General features: G+C 44.4%; 1 protein-coding gene across 2 annotated transcripts in view; it reads left to right on the top strand.

The window, feature by feature from the left end:
* The first annotated feature begins 1,378 nt into the window (after positions 1-1,378).
* Positions 1,379-14,674, top strand: part of LOC116971055 (ras association domain-containing protein 6-like) — a 44,496-nt gene continuing 31,200 nt past the window's right edge. Inside the window, exon 1 of one of the 2 annotated variants that reach the window (XR_004411387.1) lies at positions 1,379-1,588. The gene's annotated coding sequence lies outside the window, so the exon portion shown is untranslated. The remainder of the gene's footprint in view (positions 1,589-14,674) is intronic. The other variant, XM_033017865.1, reaches the window with a different exon arrangement.

Genomic DNA, 14,674 nt, shown 5'->3' with positions numbered 1-14,674 from the left:
CGAAAAATCGTCACCTGAAGTTGTAGGTTTTAAAACTGGGTCAAGATGGCTGCAACATGCCCAGAAGAGTTGCATTTGATGACTTTTGCCATAACTGGGAAAAGTTTGAAATTTGAGTTGTGGATATAAACGGGGGAGGGGAAAGTGGAGAGTGAATGCACAGATAGTGGCGGTGCCAACCGAGAAAGGATGGGGTAGGTATGTCTGTACATATACCGAATAGTGTGGTGTAATAGGAGATGATGAATGAAATCTGAAATGGCAGGAAAATGGAGAGAAGAGAAAACACAACTGCCAGGAATATGAGATCCAGGCTAGGAATGCCGATTACCTTAAATTATCAAATTCATTGCTGACTTCCGAAGGCTGTAACCTTCCTCAAACCTTCCCTCTGCTTTTTTGGAGAAGTGTAGCAGGTTAATGCAAGGAGGCCAGCGGGGAGGGAGTGGGATAGAAAACTAAAGGGGCAGGTGACTGGAAGCTCAGGGTTGCTCTTATAAACTTAAGAGAGGTTCCTTGCAAAGTAATCACCCACACAGTGTTTAATTCCCTCAATGTAGAGGAGACCAACCACAGTGGAAGCAGTTTTCTGTACTGGAAGAAAAATAAGTAAATCACTGAACCAGTAAATGCTGGCTCGAAGGGCCGAATGGCCTACTCCTGCACCTATTGTCTATTGTCTATAATCACTGCTTCACTTGGAAGGAGCACTTGAGCTCCTGGACAATAAGGAGGCTAAAGGTACAGGTGTTGCATCTCCTGTAGTTTATAGAAACATAGAAACATAGAAAATAGGTGCAGGTGGAGCCCATTTGGCCCAGCGAGCCATTCATTGTGATCATGGCTGATCATGCATAGTCAGTAATCCGTGCCTGCCTTCTCCCCATATCCCTTGATTCTGCTAGCCCCTAGAGCTCTAACTCTCTTTTAAATTCATCCAGTGAATTGGCCTCTACCACCTTCTGTGGCAGAGAATTCCACATATTCACAACTCTCTGGGTGAAACAGATTTTTTTTGGGGTGAAAGTTTTTTTTGGTTATAAGAAGATTGAGTTCATTTCCTCAAGCATTCTATTGGTGCTGGAACACTGGACCGGTCCCTTCAGAATGAAGAATGGAGAGGGGAAGATATGATAAGTGGAGGTATGGAACCTTATAGAGTGGGTTACCGCAGCATATGAAATAAATTTAGTCTCATGTCTTTGAATGTGCTACCACAATATGGCCCGGGATCAGGAGCTAATATTCTGCAGAAAGTCCCTTTATAGAAGCAGCACATTCCTTTAACAGAAAACTTCCCAAAGAGGTTCAGAGAGCTCTTCTGACAATGCCGGTGTGGGAGTGTTTGTATCAGCTGATCATAACAGCAATGTAAACACTCCCAACAGCACACGGTAGTTGGTACTGGGTGTGTCATATTTCAAACACAACAGTTTTGCTTGGCTGATAATTAACTTCTTCCTGAGGCCCTTCCACATTTTAGAGGTGAACTGACAGGCACTTCTACAACTATCATGATCTTGAACGTTCAAGGAGAGAGAAACGTGAGGGAGTACAACACATGAATTTGCACTGTGGACTTTCTCAGGTATGTATAGTTTACAGATTAAGAAATTATGTATATGACTGTTCCTTTGACTATGTCTGTGTTAAATTGGTCCAGGAATGAGAGATCAGAATCGAAACGTATTCACCAGGTTAGTTTTGGTATTCTTTGTATTGAAAGGTATTCACCGGGCTAGTTTTGAACAAAAGCATCCAGATCAAGTTCTTGTACTAATCCTGAAATTTTCTCAGCTCCTTAAATTTTAATAGCGTCTGTTTGATGTGTGTAGTCATGGCAAACAACAGCAAGCCCTGGAGTAGGTTTACAGCTTTCAACGCTATCTGAAAGGCACTATGTTTACATCACAGGATGAAAGCTCATAGCACACTGTTGCAATAACACTGGTCGTGTATTAATTTCCTGCATCATATTGAACAGCAAAGTAAGATTCTGCAGCGCTGTGTCTCTCTACATAATTTATACATCTGCCACGTTGGCCTGATCAGTCTGGACTTCATTGCAGAGCTCGACATGTTATAACTTGAGAATGAAATAGCATTCCTGCTACTTAATCTTTTGCTTTTACTTCCTATTCGTGACTGAAATACTTTGTGGCAAATGCATGGTTTACTTTATTAATATAAATTGTGAATGGCTAATAAATAATTTTAAAATCTGTATTAAGAGAGTATGCAATGTAATCAAGTCCTTTGCTATTTATACAGCACAATCCAATGTCCCTTTTGCCCTCTCAGGTTGAAAGTGTTAATCATACAGCCAATATATGGTTCCGTTTTCCTTGTCTCCTGGTTAATATTTAGCATCAGACATCAAGGTTGCATCTTAGTGCTATTTGTGGAACGTAAAAATTCTATTTTCAGCTGTGTTCTATGGCTAATGTAGGGAGACCTTTACCCAAGGGGGGGGGGGGGAGGGGGGGGGGGTATCTAGAACTAGAGGGCATAGGTTTAAGGTGAGGAGAGAACGATTTAATAGGAACCTGCGGGATAACTTTTTCAGTCAGAGGGTGGTGGGTATATGGAATGAGCTGTCAGAGGGGGCAGTTGAGGCCGGGACTATAACAGCATTTAAAAGACCCTTAGACAGGCATATGGATAGGAAAGATTTAGAGGAATGAAGTCCAAACGCTGGCAATGGGTCTATTTTAGATGGAGCATTCTGGTCAACATACACAAGTTGAACCGAGGGACCTGTTTCCATGCTGTATGACTACTCTCGTCAATTTTTTAATTGTCAACCAGCTTGCTGGCTCTTTGTTGATGTATTTTCTCTTAATTTGTTTCTCCTGATTAAAACCTGTTGTGTATTTTGGATGGTGAAAAGTGCAGCAAATGGCAATCTTTCAGATTTCAGATATTTTTCAGCACAGTGATGCTCCTAGTCAGAGAACTCCCACATGCTCACTATCAAAACACCACCTCATTCTCAACATTCAAAAAATGGATTCATCAATTTGATTTAGTTTTTTGAAGAAGTCACCAATTAGGTTGATGAGGGCAAGGCTGTATATGTTACCTCTATGGTCTTCAGCAAAGCCTTTGATGAGCTTCTACGTGGTAGGCTGCTCCGGAAGGGTAGATCGCGTGGGATCCAAGGATACCTAGCTAACTGGATAACAAGCTAGGGTATCACGGATGGAAGCAGAGGATGATGGTGCAAGGTTATTTTTTGGACTATGGTCTATGATGAGTGGTGTGTTTGAGAGATCGGTGCTGAGCCCATTCCTCTTTGTGGCTTATAGCAATGATTTAGATGAGAACGTACAAGATTAGTAAGTTTACAGATGACACTAGAGTAGGTGCTTTAACAGGTGTACCAAGGCACAGTGAAAACATTTTTTTGATTGCTATTCGAACAGATCAGACAATACTGTATATAAATACATTCAAGTCCTATTCAAGTACAATACATAGAACACAGGGGGAGATACAGAATGCAGAATATAGTTTTCAGCATCAGTTCCATAGACAAAGTCCAATGTCTGCAATGGGGTAGAGATTGATCAGACAGCACGCTAGCTTTTGGAAGGACCATTCAGAAGCATGATAACAGAGGGGAAGATGCTGTTCCTATGTCTGGTGGTGAGCACTTTCAAGCTTCTGCATGTTCTGCCGATGGGAGTAAGAGGGGTGATCTTATTGCAGTGGATAAAATCGTGAAGGGAATAGTTTGGGTGAATGCACAAAGTCTTTTACCAAGCATAGGGAAATCAAGACCAGAGGAAGACACAGAGTGCTGGAATAACTCAGCGGGTCATGCAACATCTCTGGAGTACATGAATAAGTGAGGTTTCAGGTTAGGACTTTTCTTCAGATCAGAGGACATTGGTTTATGTGAGAGGGCAGGATTTAAAAGATGCCAAGGAGCAACTTTTTCACAGAGGGCAGTGGGTATATGAAATGAGCTACCAGGGGAGGTAGTTGAAGCAGGTTCTATAATAGCATTTAAAAGACACTTAGCCAGCTACATGTTTAGGAAAGGTTTAGAATGATACAGGCCCAATGCGGGCGAATAACACTAGCTTAGATAGGGCATCTTGGTCAGCATGAATGAGTTGGATCAAAGAACCTGTTTCCATGCTGTATGACTCTATGACTACAATGGCAGCTGAAGTGAAAATAAGAACGAAATAAGTACCATGGATGAATTATGTATTAGACAAGCGGGCTGAATATGTGTTGCGATGAATGAAGTAGAATCCGATAGTAATCCGCTGAGTGTTAAAGGTTAGATACAATTCAGAAAGAATACTTGGTCTCCAATCGTCTTTGACTATTGGCCATTGCACGAAGATTGAGTGGTACAGTGGTGCAGCTACTAGGGTGCAGCTTCACAGTGCCAGAGATGTGGGTTCAATCCTGAGCTCCGATAATGTCTTTATGGAATTTGAATCCTCCCTCTTTGACCCCATGTGTTTCCTCCTGGTGCTCCAGGTTCCTCACACACTTTGAAGATGTGCAGGTTTAGGTTAATTTGCCTCTGCAAATTGTCCCTAAAGTGTGGTGTATGCGAAAATGGGATAGCATGGAACTAGTGTGAATGGGTGATCGATGGTCAGTGTGGACTTGATGGGCTGAATGGCCTGTTTCGTGTGCATCTCAAAATTAAGCTAAAAAAAACTAAATCTCACTGAATCAAGGTGTGCAACAGCCATGACAACTTAAAATAATTTATTTCACACTGTGGGAGTAATCATTGACCTGAAAGGACTGCTCAGGATGAAGAAAGAGGCATAGATTAGATTGCATTGATCATTTTCCAACAAATACAAAGCCCCTTGTAGAAACCAGGACAGGACAGGCTCTACAACAGGTTTTCCATTTGCTCTTTCCTGGCCAAGGAAAAGCTTCTAAAACTGTTGTGGGTCATTCAACCTTTGCCTGAGGGCTTGAACTTTCTCCACGAGAATAGTTTGCCTATCATTTCCACATGATACAAACGTAACCAGCAAAAATTCTATTTTTAAATATCCCTACCCAGAACTTGTCTGACCATTCTCTCCACAGATGCTGCATGGTCTGTTGAGTTCCTCCTGCAGTCTGTTTTTACTCAAGTGTCTTGTATCTGCTGTCTCTTGTGTCTACAGAAATCAACTTTCACTGTTTGCAATTTGTTGTGTTTAATGCAAGGTTCTGAAGTCTCTAATTTGCAGACATTAAAATCATTTTACAATATATCTGATCTCTGGAATTTAAACTTCCCCTGGGCCATGCTAGACAAATAGTAAGAATTGGAGTAGAGGCAATCTAAACAAACCACTTGTAGACACAAAATGCTGGAATAACTCAGAGGGACAGGCAGCATCTCTGTAGAGAAGGAATGGGTGATGTTTTGGGTCGAGACCCTTCTTCAGACTGATGTCAGGGGAGTGGGCAGGGCAAATAGAATGTAGTCGGAGACAGTAAGACTAGTGAGAGAACTGGGAAGGGGGAAGGGATGGAGGGAGAGGGAAAGCAAGGGCTATTTGAAGTTAGAGAAGTCAATGGTCATACCGCTGGGGTGTAAGCTTTCCAAGCGAAATATGAGGTGCTGTTCCTCCAATTTGCGCTGGCCCCAACTCTGAAAATGGAGGAGGCCCAGGACAGAAAGGTCAGATTGGGAATGGGAGGGGGTGTTAAAGTGCTGAGCAACCGTGAGATCTGGTAGGTTAAGGCGGACTGAACGGAGGTGTTCAGCGAAACGATCGCTGAGCCTGCGCTTGGTCTCGCCGATGTACAGTAGATAAGGTTGGTGGAGGTGCAAGTGAACCTCTGCCTCACCTGAAAAGACTGTCGGGGTCCTTGGATGGAGTCGAGGGGGGAGGTGAAAGAACAGGTGTTGCAGGGGAAAGTACCAGGGGAGGGGGTGGTTTGGGTGGGAAGGAACGAGTTGACCAGGGATTTGAAGAGGGAATGGCCTCTGTGGAAAGTAGAAAGGCGGGGGGAGATTGGAAGATGTGGCCAGTAGTGGGATCCCGTTGAACGTGGCGAAAATGTTGGAGGATTATATGCTGTATGCGATGGCTGGTGGGGTGAAAGGTGAGGACAAGGGGGACTCTGTCCATGTTGCGAATGGGGGGAGGGGGAGCAAGAGCGGAGCTGCAGTGCTCCTAGCGAGTGCCTCATCTATAATGCTCCATCTGCTCCAACATGGCCCATCTGCACTAGTCCCACCTGCCTGCCTTTAGCCCATATCCCTCTAAACCTATTCTATCCATGTACCTGTCTAAATTTTTTTTTTTTAACATTGTAATAGTACCTGTCTCAACCAACTCGTCAGGCAGCTTGTTCCATACACCCACAACACTTTGTGTAAAAATGTTATCTCTCAGGTTCCCATTAAATCTTTACCCCACTTACCTTAAACCTATGTCCTCTGGTTCTCGATTCACCTACTCTGGACAAAATAATCTGTGCGTTTACCCAATCGATTCATCTCAAGATTTTGTAAATCTCTATAAGATCAACCCTTATCCTCCTGCTTTCCAAGAAACAAAGCCTTAACCTGCTCAACCTCTTCCTGTAGCTCAGTCCCTCAAGTCCTGGCAATATCCTGGCAAATCTTCTCAGAACCATTTCAATCTTGACATCATAATTCCTATAACATGGTGACCAAAACTGAACACAATACTTGAAATGTGGCCTCACGAACGTCTTATATAACTGTAACACGACCTTGCAACTTCTATGCTCAATACTCTGTCTGATGAATAATGATTTTTTTTTTCAGCATCCCTCAGGGTTGATTTAGTTCCATCTGGTTCTGAGATCTCTGAGGTGACTGAAGAGTCTTACATAGTTATACAGCATGGAAGCAGGCCCATCAGCCGAACTCAACCATGCTGACCAAGATGCCTCATTTAAGCTAGTCCCATTTACTCAGATTTAAACATATTTCCCAAAACCTTTCCTATACATGTTCCTGTCCAAATGTATTTTAAATGCTGCTATAGTACCTGACGCATCCACATTGATGGGCAGCTCATTCCATCCACATACTACCCTCCCTCTGCATGAAAAGGTTGCTAATCAAGTTATATTAAAACTTCCCCCCTCTCACCTTAAATCTAAGCCTTCTAGTTCTTGATCCCCCATCCCTGGAGAACAAAAACACTGTGTATCTACCCCATCTATGCCCATCATGATTTTATACACCCCTAAAAAAAAACCCTCAGTCTCCTACAATTCAAGGAATAAAGTCCTAGCCTGCCCAATCCCACCCTATAATGCAGTCCTGGCTACATCCACGTAAATCTTTTCTGCTCATTGCATATTAATTATATATTTCATGTGATCCATAGACTCCGGTACAACAATGATAGGTTGAGTTGAACCAGATTGGCAGGTTTGTGATGTTATACACACGCTCCACTGTTTACAAACATCCTCACCCTGCTCCCATTGTAGAGACAGGAGCCGCTTAGTTATTTTGATCAGCCACAACTCAGGGAAATGAATCAGACATTCCGTCAAGAAATCCAATAAATAAGGGATGACAAAGAAATTGGAATATTCATTCGGCAAAAGTATTCTACTCATTCTCATTTCTATTTCAAATTCTCATTGGAGTTATCTTTGTTGACTTAATAAGCCAAGGTATCACCAATGTCAAATGCCAGACGAGTTTTGAATGTTTGACTACCCTTAGGTTGCTAGACTGGTTCTCCTCCAAGTGACTGAGTCCTATTCTAAGGTTTCTCCTTGCTAGCAAATGAATTGATGTACAGTGTTACTGGAGTGAACACAGCAGTAATCCCGGGCAGATGAAGTGAGCCTTCAGGGAGATGGAGGGATTCAGTGCTGTGGCAGGAATAATATAGAGGCTTGGCACTAAAGCAGGGGAGGTGGATTGAATCAGTGTTTTGCAGAGGAGATAGAGAAGTTCAGAGTCCCCCCTCAACAATACCTCTCTCCTGGTGTTTTGTTTCCTCACTGCTGCCACTCCCACTGACCGCTGCTCAGATGGCAATGCCACTTCCAAAAATGGCGCTCACTCAGAAATGAAGAGGCCTTCGGGTGGCACTTTGAATAAAAAAGAGTGCAGGAGAAGTTAAATTCAGCTTGAGGAGATTAGTGTCAAAGTGAGGATGAATCCATTCCCATGCATCAAGTCACCTACTGGGACCCAGCAACAGGCTGCAATCTGCCTCTATCACCCGTTTGTGCAATCTGTGGAAGTAACATCAAATTAGCAATGTACTGTATGCCATTTGATGACAAAGCACCCGTTAGTTCCCATGAACTAGCAAACCAAGTGCCGGCAGTTATTTTGGCCCAGCATCTTCTGCTCCAATCTGTAAATGCCCAAAACTTTTGGGTCCCACCAAATGTTCGCAGACAATGGTACTTGTCTGTTTACATCAGGGGAGCTCAAACTTTGTTGAGAAACATCAATAAAATTGAAAATCCCAATGGATGAAAATCAGATCTATACAAGGCTCCTGCAGATAAACTTTCCGAGAGGCCATCATGAGAAGATTGATTCTTGATTAAACACTTTATTTTTGCTAGTTTTGCATGTTCATCATTAACTGATCTTTAGTACCTCATGAATGTGGTTATCCTGCTATCTGGTTCTTTCACAGCTATTATCCCACATCTACTTTGCTGATTATGAAAGCTTACATGACATTATTGGAAGCATCTCTGAGTTTCACCTCTGTCCCCTCAGTTATCCGAAGAGAGCTTTGTATATAGGATGTGTAGGAAGGAAATGCAAATGCTGGTTTAAACCAAAGATAAGCACAAAAAGCAAGAGTAACTCAGTGGGTATCAACCTGAAATGTCACCTATTCCTTTTCTACAGAGGTGTTGTCTGACCTGTTGAGTTACTCCAGCTTTTTGCGTCTAATTTGTGTACAGGATGCCTGTGTCGATTCAATCATGTCTATTATATGGACATGGTCCAGTTACTTCAGTTCATTTTGGCTCATTGTCGCATAGACTCAAAACAGGTCCTTTTTAAAAATCTCTTTCCTCGACGGAGATGCGACTTTTTCCGTATAGTATCTCCGTTCGCGCTGCGTACTAACATCGAGGAGCTTGCAGTCCCTTTGCTGGGGATCGACTTTTGGGAGCTCCAACCGCGGGAGCCTGCGGACTTAACATCATGGAGCTGGCAGTCCGTTGGTTAGGGATCGACTTCGGGAGTTCCAACCACAGGAGCTTTGACAGCCCCGATCGCGGGAGCTTCAATCGTCCCGACGCGGGAGCTTCGATCGTCCTGACTACGGATGGTTCGACTGCCCCAACTACAGTAGAAAAGGAGCGAAGAAGATAATACGTTATTGCCTTCCATCACAGTGCGCTGTGGTAGATGTTTATGTTAATTTTTATGTAGTTGTGTGTCTTGTTGCTTTTTTGGTATGACTGTATAGCAAATCAAATTCCTTGTATGTTTTTACATACTTGGCTAATAAATTAATTCCAATACAATATAATTAACATTTTATTATTCCTGACTTAAAAAAAAAATGTAAATACTGGTTCTGTTATGTTCTGTTGTTTTGCACAATCCCGCAGGCACTGCTACTTTAATTTCACTGTACATCTTGAATGTGTATGTGACAAATAAAGGTGACTTGACTTTACAGTCTGGAAGTGACTGTGTTCTGTCCAGTCACATATTTTTTTCAAATTATATTAGTTCAATGTCAGGGTTACATGCTGACAGTGGCGTAGCATGGGGGGGGGCCCGAGGGGCGGTTGCCCCGGGTGCTAAATTTTTAGGGGTGCAAAAAAATTGTTGGATAAATTTTTTTATAAAATGGCAAAAAAAATTGTTCTAAAGGCACGCTGCACCTCTTTGGCAGCCTTGCCCTGAATTATTGTAATAAAATGTAATTTTTTTTGCCATTTTATAAAAAGATTTTATCCAACAATTTTTTTGCGCCCCTAAAAATGTATCCAACAATTTTAACCAACCAGCGATCTCTGCGCCGAGGCCGCTGTCGTCCACTGGGCCCGCAGTCGGGTCGAGTGGCCGCTGCCGCCGGAACGTGCCCCAGCTCCGAGTTCTGGTCGCCGCTGTCCCAGCTCCGAGGCCAGGTCGCCGCTGCCGCTGCTCCAGCTCCGATGCCGTGTGGCCGCTGCCACTGCCCCCGCTCCGAGGCAGGCCGCCGCTGTCGCTGTCCCCGCTCCGAGGCCAGGTCGCCGCTGCCACCGCCCCAGCTCCGAGGCCAGGCCGCCGCTGTCGCTGCCGCCGTCCCAGCCGCTGCCGCCACCGTCCCAGCTCCGATGCCGGGCGGCCGCTGCCACTGCCCCCGCTCCGAGGCAGGCCGCCGCTGTCGCTGTCCCCGCTCCGAGGCCAGGTCGCCGCTGCCACCGCCCCAGCTCCGAGGCCAGGCCGCCGCTCCTGCTGTCAAAGCCACCGCTGCCGCTGCCCAGCTCCGAGTTCTGGTCGCCGCCGCCGCTGCCGCTGCCCAGCTCCGAGTTCTGGTCACTGCTGCCGCTGTCCCAGCCATCACTGCCGCTGCCCCAGCTCCGAGGCCGCCAACTCCGCCATTAGGCCTCGGCGCAGGCAGAGACGGGGGATACGACAAAAGAAGTCGCATCCCCCGAAGGAAGAGACCGAAGGAAGTGTTCACCCCACCCCCCCCCCCACATACACAACATAATAAACCAAAAATCAACTAAACAGGACAAAAGAACAACACAAAAAAACAAAAAGAAAACAGACAGACTGCAGGCGAGCAGCAGCTGCTAAGGCAGCGCCGCCATCTTTTTGTTAGGTTGAGAAAATAAATACAAAACTTGGATTTATAACAGCTCATGGGCCATGGCTAGCCGCTAATGAGGAGGCGCAATATTTTAAACTGCCTCGGGCGCTCAAAACCCACCCTACGCCACTGCATGCTGATGACAGTTTGAGGATTAATAATGGCTGCGTATATGATTTTTCTGTGGACTTATGGAATTTTGATTTGATCTTGAGTCAAGCTAAGTTCTAGAGGCACATGTCAGGCCCTGTATGTGCATTCAGCTGTGTTGCTGAAAGGAAGTTAGAGGAGTAGGTGTGAAACACAAAAGCAAACACACAACATTTCCTCACTCCAGGATATCGACAAAGGTCAGTGTCATCTAGTCATTTCATTAGTTACTTCTTCCTACAGCACCTTTCCCAACTTACTGCATGAGAAGGAAGTGAGAATGTTCAGCAAATGAGGGAGAAAATCAAATTATTTTTCTGAAAAAACTCCCTCCAGAGATGTTGCCTGATCCAGTGAGTTGCTCCAGCAGTTTGTGTTTCAAACAGTAAGAACCTTGTCTGCTCACAAGGTCAGACGCTTTGTTGATATAAATACAATGTTTTTTTGGTCTCTACATTTTTCCTGGTACTGCCTTAGGGAGAACATCTTGTCTATCATTGACCTTTCTGCCCTAACGCTCCACTGAGGCCCGGATGCATTCAATGAGTCGGCATCTGTGGTGTCTTCCACAAAACTCCAGCAAATTGTTTTCCCACTGTGTGTGTCAAAGAAATCCCTCAGACATTGTCACAGTCGCTTCAGTCCCCTTTGTTCTTATAACGTGTCACTAGGTTTACATCTTTCACATCTCGTGGCACATCACGACATCAGCATTCAAGGAACAGTTCGCGTTGCCATGGCAGTGAGACCTTCTTCTCACGTTTGATCCCGGAATTCCATCGCCGGCTGCTGCTTTGTTGTGTGTGCGTGTGTCTGGAATTTGATTCAGTCCTTACACATTGTGCACCAATTGTTCCGTTCACCCACCTTTCAATGGCACATAACTCTGAATAGCAAGATGCCCCTCAAATTAGACTGCAGTCCCTAAGACGCCAAAAAGGGCATTGTGCAGGCTGGAGAAAGTGCTTAATTTTATAGAGGGCAATATTAAATTGCTTTACACTGGAGGAAACAAACAAGAGATGGGAAGAGAGGGAGATGAGAAGTAATAGTTAGGAAATGTAGGGTGACAATTAGAGGCTTGAAGAGAAAGGGAGAGTAGCAAGTGAAAAGAAAGTGACAGCGGAGATATCCCCATCCAAGGAACAGGTGTGGGCCTTATCAGGAGGAATAATCTACAGTGTATGTCTGCCTCTCAATCTTGCTCTTTCTTGTTCTTTGATTAATAAAGTGCTTTGTTGCTTCAACTTACCAGCAATACTCTAGTATCTTAGAAAGTTACATATCCTAAACATCTGCTTCTCCACCTCTTACAACAGATGTTAGGTTACCAGAAGGCATCTGATCAGTACTTTTGATTTGTGTCAGTCTCCGTCAGGAGAGACTGTGCTGCAATACTGTGAAAGGTGGAGCTAAGTGATTGCTTCCATCCTCTTACCCACAGGGCTCAGGCCTTGCAGGTGCCCCGCACACACTCCTGGGATGCCAAGATTACAGGCAAGATCAGTGGTGCCATATCAATGGGAAGTTAGTTCATAGTTTACCATATATATTAATGATTTGGAAGAGGGAATTAGGAGCAACACTAGCAAGTTTGCAGATGACACAAAGCTGGGTGGCAGTGTGAACTGTGAAGAGGATGTTAGGAGGTTGCAGGGTGACCTGGACAGGTTGAGTGAGTGGGCAAATGCGTGGCAGATGCAGTATAATATAGATAAATGTGAGGTTATCCACTTTGGCGGCAAAAACAAGGGGGCAGATTATTATCACAATGGGGTTAGGTTAGGTAAGGGGGAAGTACAGCGAGACCTGGGCGTCCTTGTACATTGGTCACTGAATGTCGGCTTACAGGTACAGCAGGCAGTGAAGAAAGCTCATGGAATGTTGGCCTTCATAAGAAGAGAATTTCAGTATAGGAGTAAAGAGGTTCTTCTGCAGTTGTATCTGGAGTATTGTGTACAGTTTTGGTCGACTAATTTGAGGAAGGACATCCTAGTGATTGAGGCAGTGCAGCGTAGGTTGACGAGATTGATCCCTGGGATGGCGGGACTGTCATATGAGGAAAGATTGAAAAGACTAGGCTTGTATTCACTGGAGTTTAGAAGGATGAGGGGGTTCTTATAGAAACATATAACATTATAAAAGAACTGGACAAGCTATATGCAGGAAAAATGTTCCCAATGTGGGGCGAGTCCAGAACCAAGGGCCACAGTCTTAGAATAACTTTTTCACCCAGAGAGTTGTGAATTTATGGAATTCCCTGCCACAGAGGGCAATGGAGGCCAAGTCACCTACAGGGATGAGGTGGAACAGCTGACAGTGTGGTGTGGAGAGAATAACCTGCTCCTCAACACCTCAAAGACCAAGGAGCTCATAATAGACTACAGGAAGAAGAAAACGGACATTACACCATTAATCATCAGAGGGGACTGTGTGGAGAGGGTGGCGGATTTCTGCTTCCTGGGAATCCACATTGAGGAGGACCTGACATGGAGCGTGAACACCTCTGCGCTGCTGAAAAAGGTCCAGCAGAGACTGCACTTCCTGAGGGTGCTCAGGAAGAACAACATCACCCAGAGACTGCTGCTGTCCTTTTATCGGTGCTCCATAGAGAGCATCCTAACATACTGTGTATGCGTGTGGTACACCAGCTGCACAGCGGCTAAGAGGAAAGAGCTCCAGAGGGCCATTGACAACGCCCAGAAGATTGTCGGCTGCCCTCTCCTCACCTTGGAGGACTTACACAGTTCCCACTGTCTCAAGAAATCCCAGAACATCATAAAGGACATTTCCCACCCCGGACACTCCCTGTTTGAACTGTTGCCGTCAGGCAGACGGTACAGATCAATGAGGACAAGGACAAACAGACTCAAAAACAGTTTTTATCCCACAGCAATAACTACACTTAATATAGCCACCAAATGAGTGCAGGTGCGCTACATACCAAAGGGATTGTGCAATCGACAGAAGAATGTATGGTTGTGTGTTTATGCTTGGTTTTTTTCATGTTATTTATTATAGTTGTTTATTTCAGATATTTCTCTTTTACGTATCGTTAGCTTTTAGATAATGTGTGAATGGTGCACTGACTGGTTGGCATTTTTAATTTCGTTGTACATGTTTACATGTTATAATGACAATAAAGAACCTATACTATACTAAGTCACTGGATGGATTTAAGAGAGAGTTAGATAGAGCTCTAGGGGCTAGTGGAGTCAAGGGATATGGGGAGAAGGCAGGCACGGGTTATTGATAGGAGACGATCAGCCATGACCACAATGGGCCGAATGGCCTCCTCCTGCACCTATGTTTCTATGTGCTCTCAGTGTAATTACAGGTCTCCACAACACTTACCATTTTTAGACCCAAAGGATTAGTACTTCCTCCTTTAATCTTGTTGTCAACCAATTGTGTTATCAGGCAACTGAACATTATGTTTGGTTTAAACCAGCATCTGCAGTTCATTCCTACATATTTTATCTGCTCCACTGCAAAATCTCCTCTAGGTATGCCTGGTGTGAAGAAGTTCTCCTCCTGTCTCTGACGAGAGTTCTGCAGCACCCTCTCTTGCTGCTCCCCTCTGTGACCTCCTGCTCTCAATCACATTTTAACCCAGACTCGCTACCACTCGCTACTCGTTATTGCCTACTCCACAGCCAACAATGAACTATTGTGGGCTCCACCTTTCCTTGATCATCGTTGGTTTTTGCATATATTTTATTCATTTGTTCTATTTACCTTTCATATCTCTCGTTTTCCTT

This window comes from Amblyraja radiata, chromosome 3 (genome assembly GCF_010909765.2).
Source record: "Amblyraja radiata isolate CabotCenter1 chromosome 3, sAmbRad1.1.pri, whole genome shotgun sequence".
Taxonomy (NCBI): Eukaryota; Metazoa; Chordata; class Chondrichthyes; order Rajiformes; family Rajidae; genus Amblyraja; species Amblyraja radiata.
This window is presented reverse-complemented; position numbering and strand designations above follow the sequence as displayed.